We start from the raw sequence: 24,316 nt of genomic DNA on the forward strand, positions 1-24,316 counted from the left end.
TTTGTTGTCTACCGCATTCTGTGCGCACAGAAGGATTAGATACTGCAGTCTTTGGAATCTGGCTTTGTGCCTGCCCTTGTTAGGTTTTCTAAGCAGTGGGCTTATTCTGAGTTTGTGGACACTTGCACTGTTTCAGCACTAGATGGCACTCGAGGCCCACATTGTTCTCCAATCTGTGGTTTACATTTTCATTGTGAACAAGGAGAGTGGCCCTTCTGAAGCCGCTATCTGAGGCTGGAGTGAGCCCGGCTGCGTTGTCCACTGGTACTGCCCTGTGGGCAGGCACTGCAGGATCATGCCCAGCTCAGGGATCCATCCACTTCTTGATTCCTACTTAACCTGAACCATATGGAAGTGCTCAGCCATGCTGAATTCTACAATTTTATACAACAGCCATGGATGCCTATTTATTCTCATAGTTGATTGTGTGCAATGTGTCTTCCTTCTTTTACTCTGCCTTCAGGACTGTGATATTATTCTTTCTTGTCCATGTTTGTGTTCCCTGAGGTCTTCTTCATAGACCTTTTCCTCCTTTTCACAGTGATTGCTGTTTAGGAATCTGTTCCCCATCCTTTCCTGCATCCTTAGTGTCTGACGTATACTCTCCCAGCTCTTCACTCCTCGGACGCTTCTCCTCTCAAGTTAGATCTTTTCATCTGCTTATTCTACAGGTAGACATAGAACAATGTCTTTCTTCTGGCTTTTACATTTGTACAACAGCCTTCTCCTCAGTCCATATTTTAGTGATCTAACTCACTGTATGTTTACAGATGTTCATATATGTAATGTATATGAAATAGTACTTTCAAATAACCACATTTTCTCAATCATTAACTGTTAGTCTTCTTTCATTTACCAACTTAATAACGTTGGTTTTAGCAGTCTACTGGCTATTAGTTCCTTGTAATTAAGCTCTGCCTACAAATTCAAGCATTTGTTTGATAGTCATGTCACCAGCTCCAGCATCCCTGTTTGTCTGTTTGTTTGTTTGTTGTTTTTTTTTTCCAGATTTATTTGGGTCCAGCATGATGGCTCAACAGTTCAGTCTTTACCTTGAAATCACAAGGATCCCATATGTGTGCTGGTTTGTGTCCAGGCTGCTGTACTTTCTATTCAGCTCCCTGCTCTAGCCTGGGAAAGCAGTAGAGGATGGCCCAAAGCCTTGGAACCTGCACCCATGTGGGAGACCCAGGGGGAGGCTCCTGGTGTGTGGCTTCAGTTGTGCTCATCTTCATCCAGTGCGGCCATCTGGAATGTGAACCATGGGACGGGGGATCTTACTGTCTCTCCTTCTCTCGGTCTAAATCTGCCTTTAGTGAAAATAGATCAATCTTACCCAAATTACTTAATAAGTTATTATTATAAGAAAGTCAGATCTGATTTATGGAGAGGAGAGAGAGAGAGGGAGAGAGATCTTGTATCCATTTGTTCACTCCCCACATGTGTGCAGTGGATGGAGCTCAGCGAAACTGATGCCAGGAGTCAGGAGCAGCTTCTGGGTGTCCCACATAATGGGTTTAGGGTCCCAAGGCTTTGGACTATCCTCCACTGCTTTCCTAGGCCATAAGAAGCAGTTGCATGTGGGATCCTGGTGCTTGAAATGTGAAAATGTAAACATTGAGACATCCCACCAAGCCACTCTGTGTTTACTAACACAATCCAGGCCAGCCACTCTCCAACTGTGATAGAGTCACTTCAAAAATAGCAAAAAACCTGAGTTTTAGGATTAGGGTTAGTCTTAGATTTAGGGTTAGGGTTCATTTTTGGTGTTTTTGTTTGTTTTGTTTTGTTTTCATATGTTCCATCTTTCAAAAAGAGTGACATGATTTTAATATCATTTAACAATATGTTAAAAAGTAGCCAGGCAGACCTCTGTGTTAATACAGTCGCACACTGGAACAGCCTGGACTGTGTGCTGCTGGGCAGTCTCTCATGTTCCACTATCTCTCTGCAGCGTCGCACATGAGCTGGTTATGGGGCTGGGTCAGACACAGACACTGAACCTGTACACTCGGGAACAGCAGACAGTGGATACCCGCCAGGGGACTCAGGGGCAGTCGACCCCTGATGGTCGCGGATGGAGGACAGGACAGGGAAGGATGCGGAGGCCACGGGCCCAGTGGTTGGTACATACTTGTGTTGGCCACAGCCAAGCACAGGAGGACTCGGAGGGGATACTGCTGCACTCTGACAGCATGGGGCTACGGTCAAGGAAGTGTCATGGACTGCAGGCTCACAGTTAAGGACACAGCTGGGCGGTGGCTCCGCACTCACAGCGCCCAGGGCGGGCACCCTGGCTCCAGGTCGGCTGACTAGGGCTTGGCTCACAGGCGGCGTGGCATGGCCCACCTTCATTTCCGCCTTGGTGCTCCCTGGTCAGTGGGCTGTGAAGGTGGCCTTCTTCAAGCTAAAGTTGGACCCGTTGATGGAGAACCTTTGCTGGGTCTGTCTAGCCAAATCCAGCAGAACCTTTTGAAGTACTCCACTTCCCGCTCAGTGTCGTCCATCTCCATGCTGTCCAGTTTGATATCTTTGGGCAGAAAAATGTCATCTCTGGGGCTGCCGGCTCAGTGCCCTTTCTTCTTCCTGCCTTTCCAGCTTTTGCCCCTGGGCAATGGCAAGTTGGCCAGGGCTAGACTGCTGGCCTGCTGCAACTCCCCGGGGGAGGAGGGTTCGTGTCCGGTATCCAGGACCTTCTCCTCCATTGGTGTAGCTCACCTACTTTTTGTTGTTGTTAATGTTGACTCTCCTTTCCTCCTTTTTCTGCTCCGTGATTGGGGTGAGGTCGGCCACCCTGGCCACACCCCCATTTGATGAAATTGCTCCAGTCCTGAAATTAATATCCTTTCATTTTAAAACATGCTCAACCTCCTCATGAGCACTAGACACATCTCTTGATGTCATTTTCAACATCATCTCCAGGTTGTTTTATGATTGCATTAGATTCAAAAACACAAAAACAGAAAATATAATTTCTCCCAGATTCCCCCAATTCTATTCCAAAGCTTCAGTTAGTGGCATCATCATTTACTCAGTTGCTTAGAAGAGAACCTGATGTTTTCTTTCAAATGATTCCCCTTCACATATTATTTAATTAATATAAACATCTTTAAGTTAATATTCCAGAACATGTTCTCAAAGATGTGTTTCTACTGCCGTAATTTTGACCCAAGTCACAAGCATTTCTGATCTAGACAACTACATCTGACCAAAACATGTTGTAACGATTCTTTCTGTATTGTTTCTTACTCCCTCCTGGGCATTCACAGAAAGATGAACTCAGAGTTCTAGAAAACTAGAGCTATAAAGACCAGAAGCAATTTCTATGTCACCTGATGGAGAAGAAACTTAGAAGGGTTTTCTGGGAGAAATGGACCAGCGGAGGACTGAGATGCCCAGCTTGTACAGACATGGAGGAAGCCTGAAGGTTTGCAGGAGGCTGGACAGAACCAAAGAGGAAGCAGTTTCTATAAAATAGGCTGTCATTTGAAAGACAGGGATAAAACAACAGAGAGCAGGCAGTGCACACACACACACACGGTGACAATCTTTGAGCAGCTGCTTCATTCCAAACACAACAGCCAAGGCTGATTCCAGGACTTTGCAATTCCACCTAGTTATCCTTTTGGGTGATAGGACCCACGTGCTTGAAGCATCACTCGTTGCCTTCTACAGCATGTTTTAGCAGGAGCATATTAGAGCAGAGGTGGCACTCAAACACACACACTAACATATGTGATGTGGACATGCAAGCAGAATTTTAACCATTGTGCCACTCAATCACTGTCCTAGGGTTCTCTTTTCATTGCATAGCGGGTGAAATATCTTTCAGAGCAAAAATGGTCACTCCCATGGAATGGCCAACTTGATAAGGATTTGCTCTGCTCCAGCTGAATCACTACCACTGTAACTGGGACTTTGACAATGTACGTCCTGAGTTGTTTGTTCAAAGATGAGGCTAATCCACCAAGTAACAATCTCTTGGACATTATTTCAAAATACAGTTCAGTAGGCCTTATCCCTCCCCTCCAAATATTCAGGAAAAAAAACATTTGCTATGTGTTCTGCTTAGCTCTGTATCTAGAAAGGGGTTGGGTCTTTGTCTGCTGTGTGATACGTTAGTTCTTCATCCAGATTTCTTTTGGTCAACTCTACATTATTGATTTAATACATAAAGAGAGTAGGTTAGAGAAGGATTTTTTCTCTCCAACTGCAAACCTGGCACATCTGTGTCTTGTAGTTAGTTTATTGCCTTTGCTAAAGCAGAAATGTTGTTGCTTCAACATTGGGCTAGGAAAGTATTTGGGTAGAAAATGTTGAAGTAATAAATCACATTGCTACAGGTGAGTTATTCCCAGGGACTAACGCTCACTCAATGACAGTAAACATCAAGTGTTTTACCTGGCAGGATCTCCTGGATGTTTGTAATGGGAGATCAGGGCAGAAAGCAGCACTGCTGCCACTGAGCTTATCCCTGGGCCACAGGAGACTGTCACTTATCAGTCAATCACAAAACACATCTTTTTGGAATTGTAAGGCCTATGATTCTATGAGTTTGTATTTTGATTTCATTATTCCAGTCAATGATAGAAAACTAATTATATACAGCACAACTGTGGAAGTTGTGTGCACCTGGCTTGGAACCAAAAGTGTCCACCAGCTTAGGCACCTGGTGGAGTGGAGGATTTGTGTTTCTGTAGGGCTATTATTGTATTTTCATGAAGTGCAGTGAGAATGTCACATAGAAGGTTACAGAAAGAGTGATTGCAGTGCTCTCCTGCCAACAAAGTCACTGAAGCCTCTACTGTGAGTTAGGAGGGGATGGGGAAGCATCTCCCAACCCCATGGTAACAGCCTTTGCTCGCTGTGGTGTCCTCACTGGGCAAGTGGCCATCAGTGGAAAGTGACTTTTTGTTGTGGCTTCTGATTCTCTCAACATTTATCATATTCAGGGGCAGATGTTCTGGCATCATTGGTTAGGCTTCATTCTGCTAGGCAGCCTTGCTGATTCCACTTTGAATTTAGCTCCTTACTCATGCTCCTAGAAAAGCAACAGAGTCTAACCCAAATGTGTGATATTTCAGCTGTGTGGGAAATGAGGGTGACATCATTGGATCCTGATTCTGGCATCTATACAACTGGAGGTGGAAAACTACTATACCTTGTGACTCCTTGATAGATTACTATAGAGCTATGGCATCTGACAAGCTATTTTGAGGTATTAGAAAATTGAATCTGGATGTATTCAATCTGTGTATTTTTGTATGTTTGTGTGTGTGTCTGTGTTTTCTTTGAGAGAGAGAGAGACAGAGCAAGAGAGTTAGAGAGAGACAAAAGAGGAAAGAGAGAGATTATGATTCAGGAATTGGGATGTACCCTTGAGTGATGACTATAGACACAAAAGAGTTCCACTCAATATTTTAGATGGAATTGTTTGAAACAGAAACTATCAAAGATTCCTGAAGGACTGACACCCTGAGTAGACATAACACATTAAAACACATCCAATTATGCAGAAAAGAGAATTAGATGCACTTCCTTTCATGAGACCACTGTCACTGAATGCTAAGTGCAAAAAGAGTGTATGATAATGACAGATCAATATCTCTTGTATTCACATATGTAAAACCTCTAATAGAAGGTATTGGGAGAACCCCAACAACAAAAACATTATTTACACATTGTGAGCAAGTGTGGTTAATGATATAAATGATGGGTTATTCAGCATTCAACTTACTGTAAGTTATCAAAAAGTATTCATGATAGCATTTGGGTAGATGAACAAAATACGATTGGGAGCTCTTATATTAAGAAGGTAACTTTACAAAATTTTCCTGTAGAATGCATTCCAAAGGTTCTCAAATTTATTTATTTATTGGAAGTCAGATTAATGTAGAGCATGAGAGACAGAGAGGGAAAGATCTTCCATGTGCTGGTTCACTCCCCAAATGGCCAGAAAGATCAGAAAATATTGATCTCAAATGAGGAGCCAGAAGTGGCTTAAAGTCTTCCACTTGGGAGCAAAGTTGCAAGGCTTTAGGGCTATCCACCTTGCCGCTGCTTTCACTGGCAACAGGCACGGAGCTGGCTTGAAAGTAGAACATCAAGACAGAAACCAACAAGGACCCACATGTCATATCAGCACTTAGAGGCAGAGCGTCTAGAGTCAAGGCACCTGCTCCTAAATGATTTTTAGATATCAAGCTAATAGTGTTTGAGAACTATTATTTACCCAGAATTCCTCATGCACTGAACTCTGAGAAAGGGAAAAGTTAGGCTTTCAGAAATGTTTCCTGTTGACCTGATTTGGGTGACTCTTGTGTTGTCTTGTTTCACACTCAGTGCTCATGTGTGTTTATACATGTTACAGAAGAGAATGCTTTTATTTTCTTTGCAGTGGGGAACAAAACAAACTGACTCTCTTGGTGCACAGCTCATTAACAAACTAGAACTCAAATGAATAGGTCACAGCTTGGTACATTGGCTACATAGTCATTGTTAGGGAAATGCTCGCATGAAATGTGGATGAAAAGATGAGGCTGTTGGCTTACATTTACATTAGCCCTACTCAGCAATGGCTGCAAAGGAAAATGCCTTCTCTTTCATGGGCTGTGGATCTTCCAGACTGAAGCTTTGTGCACAGGTGACATGTAACAAAGTGCTTGGTGTCGAGTTAGGAAACCTAGGAAGTAAATCTGAGTCTCAAGAACATGTGATCATAGAGACATTTTTCTTCCATTTATTTTTAATTTTAATATCTTAATGTATTTGAGATGAACGCACACCCATGTGGGCCTCTCATTGGGGTGCTGGTGGTCAGCTATGAAGGAAGGTGTGTGGGACACACGTTTCTGTCATTTTTTCAAACTGTTACTGCAGTGTGATAGGGTGAAGGTCACTCCTTGCTGTCCAACTACATCAGTGATAGAGGATCGGACATGGACTCTCAGTGATGCTTAGTTCCCATTGTGGGGAAGAGTGTTCTGAGGGTGTCACTTGTGTGTTTGTGATAGCCCTAAGATGTCTATATTGTTGCTGAACGGCTGAGACAATCTTCCAAGGTCTACTGGTGGATAAAGTTCATCTAATGGCTCCACAGACCCAGGAACAGGCTGCACAACTTGAGAACCCCCCCCCCACTTGTTCTAGCCTCTGTATTCTGATGATGCAGTCTACATTCCTTGATAGCCTGCATGACCTGGTCATCATGTCCTCCATGTGAAACTGGACATACTGTTCACTGCTCTAGCACCAGCAACAGAGTAGTCCCAGGTCTGCTGCATGCACTCCAAGGTAGCACTATACATCCTCTGAGTCTCCTTATGGCCAGGGTCTGAATCCAGCAGTGTAGTAGGAGAGGCACTGAAGAAACTCCATCTGAGTTGACCACAGATTTGATTTTTCTATGTACCTGACAGTGTAGGTAGGCTTCAATTCGTTCTGTCACCTGCACCAAGCACATGCTGGTGGATACAGCTGCCTGAGCTGTTCCACCTCAGTTCCACCTGTTGGCTAAATCCTCACCTTGAAGGCACTGGATCCCATATGGGCATCAGTTCTAATGCCAGCTCGCTGCTTTTGTGGCCTGGGAAAGCAGTTGAGGATGACCCAAAGCCTTGGTATGATACACCTACGTGGTAGACCAGAAAGAGGCCTCTGGTTCCTGGCTTCAAATTGGCCCAACTCTGGCCATGGTGGCCACTTGGAGAGTGAATCCTCAGGCAGAAGATCATCCTCTCTGTCTCTGCTCCTCTCTGTATATCTGAATTTCTTTTTTTTTTTTTTTTGCCTTTTCCATTCTTTTTTGTTTTTTTTTTAATTTATTTTTTTTACTTCATTAATTACATTGTATTATGTGACACAGTTACATAGGTACTTGGGATCTCCCCAACCCTCCCCAAACTCTCCCACCATGGTGGATTCCTCCACCTTGTTGCATAACCACAGCTCAAGTTCAGTTGAGATTCCCCCATTGCAAGCGTATACCAAACATAGAGTCCAGCATCTTATTGTCCAGTCAAGTTCAACTGCTTCTTAGGCATAACCTCTCTGGTCTGAAGACAGAGCCAGCAGAGTATCATCCCAGTCAATTGAAAGCTCCAACATACCATCAGCAAAAATTTACATCATTATGGAATTAATTGACATAGTAATGAGTAACCAATATGGTAAAAGTAAATGCGAGTTCCTAGCCACCTTCTGTGACCACCTCACCTACACTTCAATTTTAGTTTATACACAACATATAACATTCATAACATAACATGTTATACATAACATCATATCATCTTAAATTAAGGCAAACGTGGTATTTAACCTTTTGGGATTGGCCCATTTCTCTTAGCATTATGGTTTCCAGTTTGGCCCATTTAGCCACAAAGAACTGCATTTTGTTTTTTTTAATAGCTGAGTAGTATTCCATGGAGTAGATGAACCATAGCTTTCTTATCCAATCCTCTTTTGATGGGCATTTTGGCTGCTTCCATGTTTTTGCAATTACTGATTGTGCTGCTATGAGCATAGGAGTGCATGTTGGTTTCTCATAAAATAATTGTTCTGGATATATTCCTAGGAGTGCTATTGCCGGATCATACGGTATGTTGAATTTGAGTTGTTTGAATGTTCTCCATACTGATTGCCATAGAGGCTGTACCAGCCTGCAGCCCCACCAGCAGTGGAGTAGGGATCCCTTTTCCCTGCAACCTCGCCAACAAGTATTGTTGGTGCTTTTATTCATGTGGGCCAGTCTTACTGGCGTTAGGTGGTACCTCATTGATGTTTTAATTTGGATTTCCCTTATTGCCAGGGAACTTGAGCATTTTTTCATATGTTTATTTGCCATTTGGGTTTGTTCCTTTGTGAAGTGTTTGGCCATTTCCCGTGCCCATTTCTTGAGTGGCTTGTTTGTTTTGACATTTTGGTTGTTTTGTAGCTCTTTGTATATTCTGGAGATCAGCCCTCTATCACCTATGTCGTGTGCGAAGATCTTCTCCCATTCTGTGGGTTGCCATTTTACTTTGTTGATTGTTTCTCTGGCTGTACAGAAGCTTCTTAGTTTGATGAGGTCCCAATTGTTTATTTTGGTCTTGATTTCTACTGCTTTTGGAGTCTTTTTTAGGAAGTGAGGCCCTACCCCTAAGTGTTGCAGTGTGTTTCCAACATTTTCTTCCAAACGTTTGAAGGTTTCTGGATGTAGGTTTAGATCTGTTATCCATTTAGATCTGATCTTAGTGTATGGTGAGAGATGTGGATCTATCTTTTTGTTTCTGCAGGCTATCAACCAGTTGTCCCAACATCATTTATTGAACAGACCTTCCCATTTGCCTGGATTGTCGTTTGTCTTTTTGTCAAAGATTATTTGGCTGTACCTGTTTGGGTTCCCTTCTGATGTTTCTATTCTGCTCCATTGATCTTCCTCTCTATCTTTGTGCCAGTACCACGCTGTTTTGAGAACCACTGCCCTATAGTATGTCCAGAGGTCCGGAACTGTGATTCCCCCTGCTAACTTCCTGTTCTTCAGGATAGTTCTAGCTCTCCGTGGTTTTTTGTGTTTCCAGATGAACCTTTGGATCATTGTTTCCAGTTCCATGAAGAATGTTTTGGGCAATTTGATTGGGATTGCGTTGAATGTATATATTGCTTTTGGCAGTATAGACATTTTAGTGATATTGATTTTACCTATCCAGGAGCATGGGATGTTACTCCATCTTTTGAGGTCTTGTTCAATTTCTTTTTTAAGTAGTTTGTAGTTTTCTTCAAATAAGTCTCCTACATTTTTGGTTAGATTTATTCCCAGATATTTCATACTTTTCTCTGTTATTTTGAATGGTATCTTGCTGGCTAGGTCTTTTTCCATCTTGGGGCTGTTCGCATACACTATGGCTGTTGATTTTTGTTCATTAATTTTGTACCCTGCCACTCTACCAAACTCTCGTACAAGTTCTAGCAGTCTCTTTATTGAGTCTCTTGGCTCTTCTACATAAAGAATCATATCATCTGCGTATAGTGAGAGTTTGACTTCTTCGTTTGCCATTTGGATTCCTCTGATTTCTTTTTCTTGTCTTATGGCCTCAGCGAGTACCTCTAGGACTATGTTGAATAGTAGTGGAGAAAGTGGACATCCCTGTGTTGTTCCAGATCTCAGTGGGAAGGGTTCCAGTTTTTCTCCATTCAGTATGATGCTGGCGTTGGGTTTTTCATATATGGCTTTAATTATGTTGTGGATTTTTCCATCTATGCCTACCTTGGTTAGGGTTTTTAGTAGGAAGTGGTGTTGGATTTTGTCAAAAGCTTTTTCTGCATCTATTGATACTATCATGTGATTCTTGTTTTTCAGTTTTTGGATGTGGTGTATCACATTTATGGATTTCCGGATGTTGAACCATCCCTGCATTCCAGGGATGAATCCTACTTAATCCGGATGAATGATCTGTCTGATGTGTTTTTGAATTCTGTTGGCTAGGATTTTGTTGAGAATCTTAGCATCAATGTCCATCAAAGGGATAGGTCTGTAGTTTTCTTTCTGTGTTAGTTCCCTGTCTGGTTTTGGGATTAAGGTAATGTTGGCTTCATACAATGAGTTTGGAAGGGTTGCCTCTTTTCTATTGTTTTGAAGAGTTTGTAGAGGATTGGGGTCAGTTCTGTTCGGAATGTTTTGTAGAATTCTGGAGTGAAGCCATCTGGGCCTGGGCTTTTCTTTGTTGGGAGGTCTTTAATCACTGATTCAATCTCTGCTTCAGTTATGGGTTTGTTCAGGTCGTTTGTTGCCTCTGGGCTAAGTTTTGGCAGGTTGTGTGAGTCTAAGAACTTTTCCATTTCTTGGTGATCTTCTGATTTGTTGGAGTACAGTGCTTTGTAGTAATTTCTAATTATGGCCTTAATGGATGTGGTGTCTGTTGTTATGTTGCCTTTTTCATCTTTGATGCTGTTAATTCTTGCCTTCTCTTGTTTTTTCTTTGTCAGTCGGGCCAGTGGGGTGTCTATCTTGTTTATCTTCTCAAAAAACCAGCTTTTTGATTCATTGATTTTGTGTATGTTTTTTTTTTTTATTTCTATCTGGTTGATTTCCTCCCTTGTTTTGATGATTTCTTGTTTCCTATTGTGTGTGGGGCTCTTCTGCTGTTGTTTTTCCAATTCCTGGAGGTGTGTGTTTAGTTCTTGTCTTTGGCGCCTCTCTTGGGCCTTGACATGAGCTCCAATTGCGATGAGTTTACCCCGTAGCACTGCTTTGGCAGTGTCCCACAAATTTTGGAATGTTGTGTCAGAGTTTTCATTGGTTTCCATAAATTTTTTGATCTCATCTTTAATTTCTTCTCTGATCCATTGTTCGTTTAATAGCATATTGTTCAGCCTCCAAGAGTTTCTGTAATTCCTTGGGCATTTTGAATTGCTGATTTCCAGCTTCATTCCATGGTGGTCTGAAAGGGTACATGGTATGATTCCTATCTTTTTGAAGTTATTTAGGTTTGCTTTGTGTCCTGTCATGTGGTCGATCCTGGAGAAGGTGCCATGCACTGCTGAAAAAAATGTATAATCTGTGGCCTTAGGGTAAAAAATTCTATAAATATTTATCATGTCCAGTTGTTCTATTGTTTGTATGAGCTCTGTTGTTTCTTTGTTGAGTTTTTGTTTTGTTGATCTGTCTATTGTTGTTAGTGGGGTGCTAAGATCACCCACTATTATTGTGTGCATATCTATGTCTCCCCTTAAGTCCGTGAGTAATTGCTTCATGTAGCTAGGTGCGTTTGAATTTGGTGCATATATGTTCACAATGGTAATTACTTCCTGATGGATCAGTCCCTTCACCAATATATAATGTCCTTCCCTGTCCTTTTTGATGTGTGTCAGATTGAAGTCCACATCATCTGAAATTAAGACAGCTACCCCAGCCTTTTTTTTTTTTTTTCATCCATTGGCATGAAATATCTGTTTCCAACCTTTCACTTTCAGCTTCTTCGAATCTCTTCTGGTTAGATGTGTCTCTTGTAGGCAACAGATAGTTGGGTGCTGTTTGATAATCCATTCTGTTAATCTATGCCTTTTGATTGGTGAGTTCAGGCCATTTGTGTTAAGAGTTAAAATTGAGAGGTTGTGATTTTGCCCTGCCATACTTGTTTTTGTGGGTGTTGGTATCTGTGTAATTGCCCTTCCTTGTGTGGACTTTAGTGGGGAGGCCTTCCTGTTTGCCATCTTTGCTTATGATTCACCTCCTTTTTTTCTGGATTTAGTGCATTTCTAAGGAGATTTTGTAGAGCTGGTTTTGTGCTGGCATATTCTTCTAATTTCTCTTTGCTGTGAAAGTATTTGATTTCGTTTTGAAATACGAATGAGATCTTTGCTGGTACAATATTCTTGGTTGACAGTTGTTCTGACTCAGGATTTGGAACATCTTTGTCAATTCTCTTCTTGCTTGTAAAGTCTCTTCAGAGAAGTCAGCAGTGATCCTGATTGGTTTTCCCCGGTATGTGATCTTTTCTCTGCTTCTTACTTGTCTTAGGATTCTTTCTTTGTCTTCGTTGGAGTGGAACTTGAGCACCATATGTCTGGGTGAAGATCGCTTTGGGTCATATCTGCTGGGAGTCCTCTGACCGTCCTGGATTTGGGCTGGGTTCATGTTCCAAGTGTTTTGAAAGTTTTCCTGTATAATTTTGTCGAGCACCATTTGCATTCCTGACTCTTTTTCCGCTCCTTCAGGAAGGCCAATAATCCTAATATTTGATTTTCTGAGGTTGTCTTTCATTTCTTGTATGGTCTTATTGGCTTTGTTCAGGCTTGTCTCCAGCTGTTTAATGAACTGGATATGTTCGTTTTGTGTGTCTTCCGTTTCAGAGATCCTCTCTTCTGCTGTATTTGTTCTGTTGGTTAGGCTCTCAATTTTGTGCTCTAAGTCAAGGATTTTACTTTTCATTTGTTGTATTTCTGAGGCTATGAGGTTCTTGAATTCTTTGAAGTCCTCCCAATTCTTCTCATTGTCTCTGACATATTTTAACATTATTTTTTTGAATTCCTTGTCTGGTAGATCTTCTATGTCTTCATCTCGCATCTCCGAACTAGACATTGGCTTTAGATCCTTTATTGGTAGGGTGTTGGCACTGTCATCTGGATCATTACCTTTTCTGGTATTTCTTCCCATTGTGTTAGTGTTTCTTTTTTAAGAGACCTAGGCACCAGTGTGCTGAGGGATCTCCAAGCACTATCCTGTAGAGATCGGAGTCTGCAGGCGTGGAGTAGCAGGGTGTGGGAATTTTCAAGGCACTTTTGGTGCATCTCCAGAACACTGGACCTCAGGGCGCCACTTCCAGGGCCCAGCGGATTCAAAGCGCACTCTCAGCTCGTCCCCTACAGGTATGCTACCACAGGGCGTGGGGGAGTGAAGGCACTCTGTGCGCGCCCCCTGTGCGCGGGATCACAGGGCTCAGAGGATTCTAGGTGCTTTCTTGGTGTGTCCCCCGTGCCAGGGACTGCAGGGCATGGAGGTTCCAGGTGCTCTCTGGGAACGCCTCCTGCACGCAGGTCCGCAGTACTCTCCTGGTTTGTCTCCAAGCAGGGGACTATTGGGTGTGGGGTGTTCCAGGTGCTCTCTGGAAGTGCCTCCTGCGCAGGCCTGCCCACCCCAGCGCTTGCAGGGGACCGACCGCCCCAGCTCTAGCACGGGACTGCCCAGCCCAGAGGCGTGCTTGGGTTCCTGTGGGACAGCACCGCCCAGCTGAGTGCCAGACCGCAAAGTCACGGGGGAGTATTCCGTGTGCCTTTTGCCTTTCTCCTCAGCACACAGGACCACTGTGTGTCACCTCCCAGACACAGTTTTGGCAGTTTCAAGGCACTTGCCCGGTGTCCCTAGACGCTGGAGTCTCGGGGGGTGGGGAGAGGCGGGGACTTGAGCACCAAGGGTGTTCAGGCTCTGTGCATGCCCCTGGGGGGCCAACTCCCGGAGCCTCCAACCCACCACTGTCCCCACCCAACTCACTCAAACCTCAGGTTCTTGCAGTCTGCCTCTTCCTCTGGTGGGAACCCTCACTGCTGTTGCGTCTCCCGGCTACTGTGTCAGGTGCAGGTCCTGGCGGGTCCCGATGGAACCTGGAGACTGTGGCTGGTGCAGGTCCCAGCGGGGCTTGGTGACCAGGCTGGGCGGATGCCAGCGGGTCCAGACAACTCCAGGTCCTAATGTCCACAGCGGGCGCAGGTCCTGGCGGGTCCTGGTGACCAGGGTGAGCAGGTGCCAGTGGGTCCCAATCACCGCCAGTCCTCACGGCCACAGCGTCTGTGGGTCCCAAGGTCTGCGTTTCAACTGCGGCTTTCAGCGTCTGCACTCAAAGGTGACTCAGCAGGTCAGGAGCGCAAAGTCGTCTTCCCTGCCCTTTGTTTTGTTTTTCCCTGGTTGCTCTTCCGAGTTGTTTGGATTTTTTTGGCTCCACACTGTCCAGGGAACTTCACGTTCTTCTCCCTGTAGTTCTATGCTGCTCCACTTACGCTTTTGTCACGTTCTAGCCCTCTCTGTCTGTGAGCTCCCTCAGAGTCTTTCTCCTATGTCGGCCATCTTGCGAGTTGTATATCTGACTTTCAAAAAAAACAAATAAATCTTTAAACCAAAACAGACAATCTTGATTCGAAAAAATTTGAAATTCATGCATAGTTTTTTCAACATATATGTTTTCATGAGTTTTTTTTTCTCCAAAGACTTATTTATTCTTTTTATTGTAAAGTCAGAATTGCAGAGTGAGGAGAGATAGAGAGAAGGACCTTCCATGCGCCGGTTTAATCTCCAGGTGGCCACAATGGCCTGTGATTGGAAGCCAAGATCCTGGAGTTTCTTCCATATCTCCCATGCAGGTTCAGGATCCCATGCCTTTGGGCCATCTCAACTGCTTTCCCAAACCACAAGCAGGGAGCTGGATGGGAAGTGGAGCAGCCAGGACATGAACCATAATAAGATCCTCTAAGGTGCAAAGCAAGGACTTCAGCCTCTGGCTATTATGCCATTGTTTGGTGTCTCTTCACTTTGTTGTATCCTTTGCTGTGCAGAAACGTTTTATTTGGATTAAATACATTTTAACTGTTTTTGATGGCTTCTGCTTTGGGGATCTTATCAAACATAAAAGCTTTACCTATTCCCACCTCTTGAGACATTTTAGTTTTTTGCTGCTTTTCCAATAACAATATAAAGTATATATTTAAAGACCTGGTATAGTGGCTTAACAAGCTAAGCCTTAGTTGGTGATGTCATCATCCTCTACAGGCACCAGTTCAAATTCTGGCTGTTCCACTTTCAATCCAGCTCCTTGCTTCTGGCCTGGGAAGGCAGTGGAGTCCCCTGTACCTATGTGGGAGACTCAGAAGAAGCTCTCCACTCCTGGATTTGTACTGGGCTAACTCCAGCTGCTGTTGCCATTTGAAAGTGAACCAGGGAAAGGAAGATACTTCTGCTCTCTGAATTTGTGTGTGCTTTCCTGATAAAATTTTAAAAATCTAAGAAAGTTTGTATACAGGACCTTCTTTAATTGAAATGTCAATGAGCAAATCACAGGTTGTGATTAAGAACTTGTTTTTTGTTTTTTTTTTTAACATACTGGTTACGCAAAACCATGTCAATTCCATAATGTTACAAATTGCTGTTAATGTTATATTGGGACTCTTAATTGACTGGTATGATATTATACCAGCTCTAACTTTGGACCAGAAATGGTCTCCCCAAGAAACTGTTCAACCCATCTGGACAATAAGTAGCTGGACTCTATGTTTGGTATATGCTTGCAAGGAAAGAATCTTGATTGAATTTGAACTGTAATACTGCACCAAGGTGGAGGAATCCACCAGGGGGGAGGGGCGTGGGGAGGGGTGGGAGGATTCCCAGAGCCTATGAAACTGTCACATAATGCATAATAATTAATTAAAAAAAAGTAAAAAAAAAAGTAAAAAAAAATCTAAGAAAGTAATTTACATGTACAAATATTTTATTTATAGGTATTTATATAATACTCCATATTTATAGGTACTTAAGTGTATTTAATATTTCTAGATACTTTTCATTACTTTCTTGGCTCAAATTCTTTCAAACAAAAACTTACAAGAGATTACATTAGAAGTATTGTATTGAAAAGTACATAAAACATTCTTTCTATCAGTACATGTTTTTAACTTTCTGATTTGTGGGTTTTTGCTGTTCACAGATCACTTTGTTATTTTCATGACATTAGTTGGCATTCTTCTAAGAGGATCAGTTGATAGGGATTTGAATATATTTTTATATTTGTAAGTATAGCATATTTATATACACAAATTATTGTGAATCTTGACTATTTAATGCCACTTTCTAACATATGTTTTAAGTAATGATGGGCCAAATTAACAGAAACATGATTTCTCTTATTAATTTTGTTACATTAACGTCAGTGGCATTGCTTTGAATTTGCATGGCTATATTTTTACTAGGTAAATCACGGGTCAAAAAAGTTGATGGTAGCTTCTGCTGGAGATGATCTTCAGTATCACTTTGAACGTCTAGCCTGTGACAGGAACCAGCTTATATTAAAAAATGAAGCCCTCGGCTGAAACACAGCTCAACTCTCCGAACCGTTAGAACACCTCTCACTTCAGTGTGATGTGTGGTGAAGCAAATTCGTTGCAACCAGGTATGTTGCAGTGTAAATAGTGTTACATTTCATAGCTTTTGCTATCAAATTTTTTATCCGTAGTATGATTTTTCTTTACTAAAATTATCAAAGCAAATCATATATACTTTAAGATGTGGGTTTTTTCCTGGAAGTTCACCCAAACTTCCAGGAAAAATATAAAGATCCACCCTCATATTCAGACCAAAATAAAACTGTAAGTTCAGAAGTCTGATAAATTCTAAAATCAGTAAAAGATAAATTAATTTTTCCGCAAGTATCTGAAAAAATATTCTCTGTCCGTTCTCTGTTTTATTGTTCTTTCCTGTATGATAGAGCATCTCAGCCTTTCTCCTTCTCTATACAATTACCAAAACAGTAACATTTTTATGGCATGGCAAATGAGGCTGTTTTTCCACACAGGTAAAGAATACCAAGTCCCAGTCCAGACATCTGGGCAAACTGGTGGCAGAAAACTGTGCTAACACTTTAGACTCTTTTGTCCATTTACGACGCTGTCGCCCACCCCAACAATGACTTTGAATTACTGAAATACCAGCCCTGTGTGTTTCACATCCATACCTCTGGTGTTTAGCAAAATATGTTGTGAAATTTGTTTTATTAACTGCTTATTTAACATTGAATCACCTTGAGATTTCATACAAAACATCAAAGGTTTCCATACTGTACATTAAGAACCACTGATTGTGAAGAATAACATTTTCAGGAAAAGCCTTCTTCATGTTTTAATATCTGTAATACTTTCTACTAAAGGAATCATTTCCTTAAATTGTGTTAGTGTGAGTATTGTGGTCTAATGGATTAAGCCACCATGTGCTAAACTGGCTTCCTATTTGATTACTGGTTTGAGTCCTAGCTGCTCCACTTTGGATCCAGCTCCCTGCTCGTTTTCTAGGAAAGCAGCGAAGAGTAGCCCAAGTTCTGGGGTCTTTGCCACTGACGAGGAAGACCAAGAAGCAGCTCCTGTTTCCTGGCTTCAGTCTTGGCCCAGCCTGACCACTGCCTGGCCTAGCCCCAATTGTTGTGGCCATTTAGGTGGGAACCAGCAGATGAAAATCCCTTTTCCTCACTCTCTAACTTTTTAAATTAATAAGAATTTTTTTCAGTTTAAGATTTTCAAAATCGTTATGAATGTTTAATTTTACAGTTTTCAGCAATAACCATCTTTTAACATGTTGTTACACTGCCATCAGTATAGGTCTGGTTGGGTAAAATGTAGCACATCCAATGACAAGAAAACATTAAGCTTTTTTAAAATTTTTTGAAACAGCAATGAGGTAATTCTGTATGCAGAAACATAGAAGTCTAAGATTTGTGTTGTACAATTCCTTTTTAAAAAAAATAAAAGAAAGAAAGATTCATCTGAAAGGCAGAGTTGCAGAAATAGGTGAGGAAACAGAAAGAGACTGCACTTGCTGGTTCCCTCCCCAGGTGTCTGCAGTGGTTAAAGCCAGGAGCCAGGTGTTGCTTCCAGGCCTGCCATGTGGGTCATGGGTTAGAAGTACTATGACTAACTTCTGCTGTTTTCCCAGGCACATGAATAGGGAGCTGGAATGAAAGTGAAGCAGCCATGATATGCTTGATTAACTCACTGTGCAATTATTTCATGTAGAAAGATACATTTTTTTTCTGGAAGAATGTCATACTTGATTACTTACATATGACATATAAGCATGCTAAAGTAGGAAGAAAGACAGTTTGTCCTTTTGTGGAAATCTTTCTATATTCATGTTTTGTAAGTGTAAATAGATGGTTTGTAAGAAAATAACTTTTTTTGTGTGTTTGTTGTTTTCGTGTGTCTAAAAGCATTTCTTAACTGTTTTTAAAAATTCCACCAATTTGCAAATTTGAGATTACAAAAGTTGTCATACAGAAATGTCAGTAGCCAGCACTGTGTGTCAACAGGCTAATCCTCCACCTTCAAGCGTCACCCAAACAACTCCCTGCTTATGGCATGGGAAGGCATGTGAAGATGGCCTTATACCTGTGTGGTCCACCCAGACGAGGCTGCTGGCTCCTGGCTTTGGGACCACTTAGTTCCAGTGATGCAGTCACTTGGAGAGCATGCCAGTGTGGAAGATGTTTCCCTTTCTGCATATCATTCTCTCTGTAAATATACCTTTGAAGTATAAATAAACAATTTTTTTTGAAAAAGTTAAGTGAGATTTTTGTCTTATTTTTAATAGCATATGTTACTTTACTGAGACCTAAATTCATAAACATTTTTACATGTACCTGTTAAAGATTTATTTATTTTATTGGAAAATCAGATATACTGAGAGTACAACATAAACAGAAAGGAAAATCTTCTGTCCACTGATTTACTTCCTGAACCGATTGAAAGCCAGGAGCCAGGGCTTCCTCTGGCTCTCTCTTACTGGTGCAGGGTCCCAAGGCTTTGATCCGTCCTCAACTGCTTTCCCAGGCCACAAGCAGGGAGCTGGGTGGGAAGTGGGGCTGCTGGCTCACAACCAGGCACTCATATGCAATCCCAGAGTTTGCAAAGAGAGGACTTTAGGTATTAGGCCACATTTAAAAATTTTTTTTGCGTATGTTTTTAAACTGAGAAGTGATTTGACTATTTGAGTCATCTATGTTAGCCTTTTGAAAACAATTGTATCTATGTTACTTCTTTATATTGTGTAATCATAAGAGAATTTATGTGTAAGAACTGAAACTTTTCCTGGGTGATGCCAGATGAGTTAACCAATTCCAGAGCAGTTTTACAGCATCAGAATCACGAGGCACAAGTGCCATGCAAGATCTCGTAAGCGAATGGGAACAGTTCCAGAAAGAAATGGCTGTCACCCACAAGTATGGTGCTAGTTTTCCTCTGAACTCTGCTATAAGTTTTGTTACTGTGACAGTTTATTTTCTCCCAATGTATGTTCTTCTTTTCAATTGTTTTTGTTTTTTTTTTTTTAGATTTATTTTATTTTTATTACAAAGTCAGATATACAGAGAGGAGGAGAGACAGAGAGGAAGTGGAGCTGCCGGGATTAGAACCGGCGACCATATGGGATCCTGGCACGTTCAAGCGAGGACTTTAGCCACTAGGCCACGCCGCCAGGCCCTTTTCAATTGTTTTTGTTGGGAAAAGAATTATATATCTCTCGAATAGATATAAGCTCTAGATGTAAAAGAATTTTAGTTAAAATAGTTTTAATAGTTTACAATAAATGCTTGTCTTTGCTATCAAAAATCTTTTTGATGATTTGTAAATGTGGTAGAACTTGTTGCTGTCAGTATAGTTCAGAGTTATCAAAATGTATAGCCTGCTATAAAAGTTTTTTGTGCTTTTATACAAGTAATGTATTGTTAGCAGAGTCAGAGTCAGTTAAAATAAGGTACATCAAAATGTCAAAACTTGGTTAGAGGCAACTAGTATAGTATTAAGAGGGAAATTCATAGCCTAAGTGCTTGTGGTACAAAAAGGATTTCATCAATAATTTAAACTCACTATTTATACCATACACATACATACATTAAACACAAAGTAAGAGGAAAGCAAAATGATAAATAGGAGAGAAAAAAAATTGAAAGTAAATTTAAGGTCTTTGAGAGGATAATAATCAGATAACAAGTCTAATCAGAAGTGAGTAAGGAGATGTGCATCAAGTGGTCAGTAATGAGTTGCACTGTATACAACAGACTGTTGCTATGTGCACTGCAGCAATTTTGATGAAAGATTTCTAAAGTGACTCAAAAAATAACCTGAATAACCCTGGTATATTAAAGTGATTGAATTTGTGGTACTAAACTTTCCGGTTTGTGAAATCCTAGAAACAGTCTCATTGGATTCACTGGAATGTACTAATAAGCAGCTAAGTAAGAAATGGAACAAAATTTACACAAATTCTAGGAAAATGAGAACAATATCCCACTTACATTAGCAGGATGACATTATCTTAAATGCGGAAACCACAACTGTTATAAAAGAAAACTGCAGACCAATACCTCTAAGGAACACAAATGCAAAGTCCTTCAAATAATTTGAGTAGATCATGACCAAGTGTTATTAATCCCATGAATTGTAGGTTGTTTTAGCATTAAAAAATCATTTAATGTAGATTAAAGTAGGCATATGAATATCTCACAGATGCACTAATGAAACCATCATTTCCTGTATTAAATATAAAAACATAATAATGCTGTATGTTGAGTAGGAGATTGAGAGATACTTAAGTAGCCTAATTTATTTAACAAGATTTCATTATTTACTGAATTGTAAGAAAGATGGGGAAATGATTTGCTGCCAATATATTTCTCATTTACTTACAATAATTAATGTTTACATTTTGCCGTGTTATTAATGTTGAGGGTATATGTGTGTTCTCTGCAGGTTACTGGAGGAACTCATAATCTCATTACAGTGGGGAAAAGAGCTGGTGCACAGCTGTACAACACCACAGAACTAGCACTGGCAAATCACAGTCTGGCAAAGGCAGTAAACACTTATCTTCTGGGAAATGTTGGCATGAGCAGTCAAAAGAAGGTTCTGGCCTCTGTTGAGTTTTGCAGCACTCCAGCTGAGAAAGTGGCTGAAAAGGTAAGATATCTTCTCTTTCCTGATCAATGGAACTAAGAATGAATTCTTCCGCAAAGGTGACATGATGTAATGGGAAGCACTTGGCCTTCAGAGTTAGGAAATGTGAGCCAAACATGATTGTTGTATTAATGAGATTGTAATCTAGAAGGAATTGTTTCCTCATAAATCTAAGATGTATTCTTCTCTAAATTTACTGCTCTGTCCTTAAAGGGAAGAATTTGCAGTTATTTTGAAAGAAGTCATTAATTTAACTACTGGGTCATGGGTTATTTTTCATTTAAAAATCAGTATATAATTTTCAGGTCTTAAATACATTTCCAGGATTCCATAAAGCAGATAGTGCTGTAGTGATTTCCATTTTATAGTAATTTCTCAATGGATAGTAGCCTTGATTTTTGTTTCCTTTATCCCCCAAATATTACTAATTTTGTAAATCTTATTAGATATTTTAATTTAGATCTTCCCCCAATTTTAATGTCCTGGCATAGATTATTGCTACAGTCCCATCACTAATACCCCTGTCTTGTTTTTGTACTTTTTTGTTATTATTGCTAAGATTTATTTTTCTAGGAAAGGTACATTTACAGAGAGAAGAAAAAATATTCTCCATCTGCTTACTTGTTCACTCCCTATGTGGCCACATAAAACAGAGCTGAGCTGATGTGTAGCCACAAGCCAGGAGCTTTGTGCAGGTCTCCAACATGCCTGCAGGGTCCCAAGATTTGGGCCATCCTCAGCTGCTTTCCCAGGCCACAAGCAGGGAGCTGGTTGGGAAGTGGAGCAGCCAGGTCAAGAACTTGTGCACACAGGGGATCATGGCGCATGTAAAGCAAGGACATTAGCCAGTAGGCTATGGTGCCAAGCACACCCTGTCTTGTTTCTTCCCTGACTGGATCATTCACTCTCCTACTGCCAGAATTATTTTAAAAATACAGTACAACCTTCAAAGAGGCCCCAGTTTCCCTCATTATAGAATTTATATTGTTTATATTGAATAGACATTTTCCATCTCCATTCCCAAGCTTATTTCTCAAATATCCTTTCTCCTTCTACTTCACATTGCAGAAGCATTGCCTGCTATGTTTTGCATAAATTAGAAAAACAAAAAACCATTGAATTAAAAAAAATCAAAGGCTGAACTCGCATTTCTGTAAAAGAATCAGTTAAATCAAAGATTTAAAAAGGGGGTAAGGCTTGGTGCAGTGGCTCAATGACTAAATCTTCACATTGCAAGGGCTGGGATTCCATATAGGCGATATTTCATGTCCTGGTTGCTCCCTTGGCTTCCATCTCTATAGTCTGGGAAATGAATAAAAGATGACCAAGTCCTTAGAATTCTGCATCCATGTGGGATGCTTGGAAGAAGCGCCTGTTTCCTGGCTTCAGATCAGCTCAGCTCCAGCCATTGAGGCTATTTGGGGAGTGAACCAACAGATAGAAGATCTTTTGTGGTGTCTCTCCCTGTCCATAAATCTGATCTGCCTTCCCAATAAAAATAATTAATAAATCTCTTAAAAGGTAGGGGCACAGGAGCCAAAGAGGTACTGCTTTGGATTAAGAGTAGACATTTATGTTAAGGATAATTGTGGGATTTTTCTTAGGATTTACCTATTTGTTTGGAAGAGTTCCAGAGAAAGCGGACAGAATAGTTAGGGTTTTCCTCCCCGTTTCATCCCCAGATGACCACAATGGCCAAGCCCTGGGCCAGGCAGACTACCTAGGGAAGGGAATTGTCCATGTGTGTGAGATGGGTGCAGGGATTCATGCACTTGGGCCATCATCCACTGTTTTCCCAGATATATTGGCAACAAGCTACATTAGAAGTTGGGTAGCCAGGACTTTAACTGGTACCTATATAGGATGCTGGTATTACAGTCAATGCTTGAATCACCATGCCACAGCATCAACTCAAAGTACAATTGTTTTATCTCTTTTTCTTCTGTTTTTCATTCTGTCTCATTACTATCCATAAGAAAAATGGTCATGAATTAAAAAAAAAATGCTTTCCCTAAACTATATAATAGGCGTATATCATTATTAAATTCAGAGCTTCTAGAGAAAATGAGTATAATATTTTCTGTCATCAATAGATATTGTTTTTCTGGGATTACTTATTAATGAAATGGAACTCTATAGTAATGATTCATCAAATAAATTAAGGACTTGTGTACATGACGTTTTATTCATCTAACCTTATCTTTTAGTTTGTTTTAAGATTCTGCACATTTTGGATCTAGTTACCTGTACAGAAAGCACCCCTGATAATCCATTTGCTGAGTCTTCACCAACCACCTTACTTGCTACGAAGAAAATTATTGGAAGATATCATCCCTATACCAGATATGGAAATAGAGCTTTCAATTGCTGCAATCACTGCCAGGGAGAGCTTACTGCCCTTTAACATCCTGTATGTTAAGGCATGGTGCAAGCACTTACTTATTATCCAACAGTTATTACTTGAGACTTGGGGTTCTTATAATGCTAAAAGTAGTATCCCTTCCTGTTTGTATTATTCCCAAAGATATTTCATGTACTGGATTCCAGATTACCCATTCTTAATGAATATCTCAGAATAAGAAAAGAAGGTAAGTGTGAAAACAGAAAACACTTTCTGGGAAACAACAATGATTTGCAGAAAGGACTGTAAAAGAAAAATAGTTTGTAAATACCTTTTAGGCCCTGATTTATTTGTAAATTTAATTACTTATTTAAAAGCAGAGAGAGAGAGACACCTTCCACCCAGTGATTCCCTCCCCAGAATCCAACAGTGGCTGGCACTGAGGCAGGGCTGAGACTGTGAGCTGTCATTCCCATCCAGGTCTCCCACATAGACCTCAGCAGCCTAACTACTTGAGCCATTACCACTGCCTCCTGTGGTCTGTATTAGCAGAAAGCTGCAATTAGGATTTAAAGCTGAGCTCCAAAACCAGGTACTCTCATTTAAAACATAAGTATCTTCTTTCCTAAAATATCACAAGCCCACTCCAGGGGCCTAAATTAATATTTATCTTTTGAATATCTTATATGAGAATGTATCATGGTGTGCTAAAGAAAAGATTACAGGCAGCCATACCCACTCATTTATTGTTGTATTTGCACCTTAGCAGCACTTTTCCAGAGCTGAGTAGATGTAGCAGGG

General features: G+C 41.0%; 1 pseudogene; it reads left to right on the forward strand.

Moving 5' to 3' along the window:
* The first annotated feature begins 2,077 nt into the window (after positions 1–2,077).
* Positions 2,078–23,578, forward strand: LOC131478305 (golgin-45-like; annotated as a pseudogene).
* Positions 23,579–24,316: the final 738 nt, after the last annotated feature.

This window comes from Ochotona princeps, chromosome 2 (assembly GCF_030435755.1).
Source record: "Ochotona princeps isolate mOchPri1 chromosome 2, mOchPri1.hap1, whole genome shotgun sequence".
Classification (NCBI taxonomy): Eukaryota; Metazoa; Chordata; class Mammalia; order Lagomorpha; family Ochotonidae; genus Ochotona; species Ochotona princeps.